We start from the raw sequence: 5,950 nt of genomic DNA on the forward strand, positions 1-5,950 counted from the left end.
GTGTCGACTGTTCCAAACCATCAACTTTCTTCTTAAAACGTTTTACTGCCACTACATTAAAATTCTCTAGTTCCTCTAACAGTTTCTCCTCAGAATACCTCATCAGGTCCCGGAAAAACAATTCCCTTACACTGATTGAGGGTTTTGTGAGGAGAACATGAAACTTGAGCCCCAGGAATGTCGCATATCGCACGCAGACGGTCACTCTCGTCTGGTGACGAAACCTCAACTATTAGGCTACCATCTCGCTGTGGGGTGATGCGAGGATCACGTTGACATACTTCATTAATTTTTCGATGTACTTCGAAAATATCAAGATCCATGATTGATACACCATCAATGGTCATTACTACTAGGTATTTACTATATGAAATGTTTTCATATTTACCAGGTAAGATTTCCTTAGTGGATTGAGGAGGACTTTTCCCTTCTTACCTGGTTTGGGAGCCGGGAACCATTACGATTCCCATTCTTGCCCTTTGGAAGCTGGAAAGGTTCCAAAGTGACAATACGTGATGTTCCAGAGGGAATGGTCGGGGGATTGCGTAGGTCGTCAGGGAGAGAGCTAGATCTTTGTAAATTTGTAGTACTCATACAAATTGGAATTCTTCATTTTCTCACCCCCCACCCACCATGGAGTCCAACGAGGGGAAGCTATAGTTGGGGTTCAAAATCTCCAACAGCCACAGGGGTAATGAGGAAATATACGCAGCCACTATTACAGTACTGATGGACAGTCGCGGGACCTATGCGCTACTGACTGAATAGTGCCTGCTTGACCCTAGCCACATTTGACCAGCCGATTGACTTGACCGGGCCTTGATCAAGCCACCCGTCTAACCAGAATAAAGGACCAAAGAGGTGTGTTGCTAGCTGCAGGGCGCAGCGTACAGCATCGCTCAACCTCCAGGACTCCTGTCTCCTGGTAATACGGATGCCACGCACGGCAAACACACGTGGGAGAGTTCTCCCTGGTCCAAGATGGAATGAACCAGGGGTGGGTGCACCATCCCCTCTCATAGGCCTTGGTGCACCAGGAAGCCATTTTGTCTCATCCCTCACAGGGACCCCTCCAGTATGGGTAGCTCTCTGGTCCGGCTCACCAGATCATTGGGACCTCAAGCCCCCCACCGCGGCAAGGCGGCTTCCGTTAGGGGGGCTGTGGCCAAGGAGATCGACCACATTCTTGTTAGCACGCGATGGAGGACTCCAAACTGCAGGGTTACGGAGTGCCGAGTTCTGTGTCACCGACCATGGCTGCTTGTGCAGCCCTGCGGACCACTTCAAACTCCCCGTCCCTCCAATGGCACCCTAAGGTGTTACTTGGACAGACTAAGGAGGTGGAGTGCACCCGGGGTTCACCACAAGCAGTTCTCTGACCGATTCACAGAACAGCAACCTGATGGACCCAGTTGCATCTGTGAGTTCTTCAAGTGTGTACCTCGAAAGCAGCTCAGGAGTCCACCTGTCGTGAGTTGGTCGTGGGTTGCTCGCAACCTACATCGACCTCAAAGGCGGTTTGAACTCGGTGCATCGGAAATCGCTATGGGAGATCCTGAGGACAGGGAATTACCAACACAGATTATTGGCCTGAATAGCAAGCCTCTATTACTGGTACTGAAAGTGCTGTAAAGTGTGGGGTATGTCGAACTTCGTTCCCTGTTATCAGGGGTGAGGCAAGGCTGTGTCCTTGCACCAACACTTATTCAAACACTGTATGGCTGGAAATGGCAGAGCTATAGCCAAAGTCAGTTGTGGAGCAACACTAGGCAATATTAGGTCTTCGACCCTTGACTTTGCCGACGATGTTGCCATCCTATCTGAGTCTTGGAAGTCAACTGTGGCGGCTCTTGATGCATTTAGCAATGAGGCGAAGCCCAGGCCTAGAGGTCTCCTGGGCCAAGACCAAATTCAGGACTTTGGGGCCTGTTAAAGGGAACCACGTTCAGTCGATCCATGCTGGGCAGGACGTTGAAGTTACAGAAAGTTTAACATACCTTTAGCTAGTCGCATATTCTGGGCTGTCAACAGGAGGTCATAAGACGGATTGGTCTGGCAACAGGAGCCTGAACTCATATCAACAAAGCGTTTGGAGATTCTGGTACTATGCAGAAAGACAAGTGCGTGTCTTCAAGGCCTTTATATTCCAGTTTGCTCTATGGAAGCGAAACCTGGACGCTATCAGTGCCTTGGAGTCTCGCCTTGATGCCTTTATAACAAGTCCTTCGCCGGATCATGGGGTACAGTTGGCAAGGACCACGTGTCCAACCGGCGGTTACACTGAGACTGGATGGGACCTGTTACTTGCATAATCCCGGATCGCCAACTCAGGCTATATGCACCTAGCTCGCCTCCTATGGACACCCTGCCCATCAGGTTGCTCTCTGCGAGACAACCCTGGTGGAGGAACGTGGGACTCCTAGGAGATCATGGCTTGCAGCTCGACGAGACTGTCGCGAGGAATTAGAGATGGGCGTGTGCCTGCACTGGAGACTCGCCTCGAGGAATCCTCGTGGCTGGAACGAAGGTGATGCGGACAGCGCCCCGTCGGCGTTAGCCCTTATGATGATGATGTGAGCACGACATCCTCGTGGAGAATACGTAGTCTGTGCATTAAGCAACTTAGGACTAAGGTCGTTGACCATAACTCTCTATCTTAGAAAATCTCTTGGGATTCAATTAGATTCTAACTTTATCTCATTCTCCTGCACAAGTTTCCTACCTTTGTGAAAGATGTTAAGTGCTCAATGCACGTCTCTGTTTTGAACTGCCGTTTTTACAGTCTTGACTCGGTAACAGCTGAGAGGTTTCTATGTGGAACATTCAAAAATTTTTAAAGCTTTTCTCTATTAGCTAATAAGTCAAATGGGACAACTAATTTAAGCATCAATTTATAAGTCTGAATTCCCATAATTTAATATTTAACTAATAATAAATCACCATAATGTTTGTGTGGTATTTATATATATATATAATATATTAATATAATATATTATATATATAATATATATATATATATATATTTATCATATATATTATATATAATTTAATATATTATAAAACATAATTAAAAAAATAGGCGTTGACGTGGGCTTCCCTGGCAGTGTATCTTATAGTATGTTGATTTAATTTTCCAACCCCGTCACCGGCCAGTTGCTTGGGGTGTCTAAGTCTTCAGCCAATGAAGAGTGCTTTTCCGATACGGATGGTAAACTTGGCGGAAGTGGTCCACTCTGCACTATGCAAGTGGCTCTTTTCTTGGCATTACTGAGTTTGACAACGAAAATAAGCCACAGCATGCTGTTCCGCCGATCTCTTGAGATAAGATGGCTCCTACTCCTTCACACACACGTCACAGTCCATGATGAAGCGTGACTTGGATTCGGAAACATCAACACTGGTGCCTTGGACATTGCTTTCTTCAGTTGATTGAAAGCCACTCAAACATTGCTGACTCATAGACTGGAAATGCATCCCCTGACAGTTGACGTTGAGCAGAAGGGTGGCAGTGCTGGCAAAATTGCCTACAAACCTTCTATAGTATGTACAGAGACCAAGGAGCTGTATAATTCTTTATCTTGGGTTATGGCCCATTCTTCTTACAGCATCTCACCTTTACAGGTTGGTTTTGACTCCATGTTGCTCACTATATGGCCTAAGAAATGGCACCTCAATCTGGAAAAAGCACACAATTTTTGGAGGGTTCAACTTAGATGGCCTGCTTAACGTGCTTAAATTACTACCTCTCAGTGTTTTAACTATGCCTCATAAGTGTTCCCATACACAAGAACATCATCTAAATAGATGGACTGCTGATTTCCACTGTGGCCCATCTAGAATGCGTTCCATAAGATGTTCAAATATGCAGGCACATTACATAAACCAAATGGCATGACTTAAGCGGCCATACTCTTTGACCATATAAAAATGTTGTTTTTACACTCACTCCCTCAGCCATCCCAATTGGTAGTACCCACTTTTCAAATCAAGAGTATGAACCACTGTGTCCCCACCAGAGCATCAAGCATGTCTAACCCGACATATCAGTAGAATAAGTGTCCTGGATGCAAGTCATTAATGGCCCTGTAATGCACACAGAAGTATCGGACCCACCTTCTTCTTTACTAGGCCACAGCAGCAGACAGGGTGCTGACCTCTCAAGACCCTGTGCCTGCATACTACAACAGATTGTAATGGGGATATAACATTTGGGAGCATGTATAATAGAGTGACTTACCTGTATCGAACCTGATCCTTCACTAGGTCTGTACAGCCTACATCCAAACCACTTCCTAAAATATAGTAGCATAAATACACAATAACATCCGCAGCTTGTTAGCCTGCTCCCCTGTATGGCCTGGACACTCCTCTGCAGCAGTCTTTAAGTGGGGGAGGCACGTCAGTCCTAACCCAAATCGGCTCACCACTGTATTATTTACAAAGGACACCTCCATGTCACCCACTTGGAAAGACTTCTCTTGAATGCACAATGCCTCACATTACGCAAGATAGTCTGACCAAGGAGGTAGTAGACGGTGCTTGCCAGCCCCCTATCCACTTCTGCTTGGACCCGTCAAGTGCGCCAGGTCCTGTGACTCACAATCCAAGTGATGCAAAAGGAAGGCCTTGCTTTGCAGATAAATATGCTGCATGATAGTACTGTATGCTCGGTGTCTATTGTAAGACAACATGGATTGCCATTGACTGCACCCTGACCTGGGGCTTTAGTGCTGTAGTCCAGCTCTGAACAGATTAATGGAATGGGGCCATGTCACTTGTCAGTTGATGTGCCCCCTTTTTTCCTAGCCTCTGTCATGTCCCACGACTGATCAGGTGTACTTCTTCAACAGATGGCCTGTCACCGCAATTCCAGAAGCAGGGTAATGGTATCCTGAGGCCCCATAATTGGTTAATCACCTTATCATTAGGGCAGTATTGACTCATGGTGATCTTGCTGACCATTCCCAACAATTCCCTCGAATCTGTCCTGGGACTGCTCGAGCACCTCCACACTAGTGCATGACTGCTCTGAGACTTGCTGGATCTGGGTACACCTGCCAAGTACACTACTGTGCTTATCCTGAACGACTCCTACTATAGTTCACGTGCCAATGCCTCCTGTAATTCTGTGATATGGGTCTGCTCTACATAAACTTGCAGTCCTTGATCCTGCAAAGCGTCAACAAATTGGTTCCTCAGCAGAACAGACACTAGATCTTCATTCACCCCAGGGTCACAAGTGACTTTAACTCCTGAGCTAGCTTTTGAAGTGTTTCTCTTCGTGTCCTCACCCTGGCCCTAATTTCGGCCTGGTGCTGGCATCCATATCTGTTCTCCAATGCCATCTTGACAGTGGTGTATGTTGCCCACTGCATTGGTATTAGGTGTCCCAGAATTTCTACAGCTTGGCCTCAGAGACCTTTTACCAATTTCACTGCCATTTCCTGCTCATCCCAGTCTTGTGCAACCGCCAATACTTCGAATTCTGCTAGATAGGCCTCCAGTGACATTCGACCATCAAAATCTTGCGGTTTCCTTCTTGTCTTGTTACTGGCTGAACGTAGTGAAGGTGTTAGGCAAGCTCGATGGGAGCTCTGGCGTCTCAGGCTACACGAGCGTCAAATCAAGCAGCGTCGCCCTGGCTTCGCTCACTCGATACCGACTTCTCTTGTAGTACCATTACTGCTATTTTCGCCTTTTCCAGCTCCCTATATGCTTCTTCCTTCATTTCTTCTTTCATCTCTTCTCCTGCTGTTTGAAGTACGCAAATTTCTTGCTTCACTTCTTCTATCATGTTACTCCAACTCCCTTCCACATACTGCACGCTCTGCTTCACAGCCTGCACTGGGTGTCATCTATCCCGTGTTTCTGTTTTTTCTTAAGTTCACTGACTTCCTTACGGATCTCATTCAAATCCTGGCAGGTCTTCTTAGTTTGCTACTCCAGGAAG

At 46.6% G+C, this 5,950-nt stretch overlaps 1 pseudogene; it reads right to left on the reverse strand.

The window, feature by feature from the left end:
- Positions 1–4,030: 4,030 nt before the first annotated feature.
- The window catches only part of LOC119569120, a 2,157-nt pseudogene continuing 237 nt past the window's right edge, over positions 4,031–5,950 (reverse strand).

The sequence above is a fragment of the Penaeus monodon genome, unplaced genomic scaffold (genome assembly GCF_015228065.2).
Source record: "Penaeus monodon isolate SGIC_2016 unplaced genomic scaffold, NSTDA_Pmon_1 PmonScaffold_12686, whole genome shotgun sequence".
Lineage (NCBI taxonomy): Eukaryota > Metazoa > Arthropoda > Malacostraca > Decapoda > Penaeidae > Penaeus > Penaeus monodon.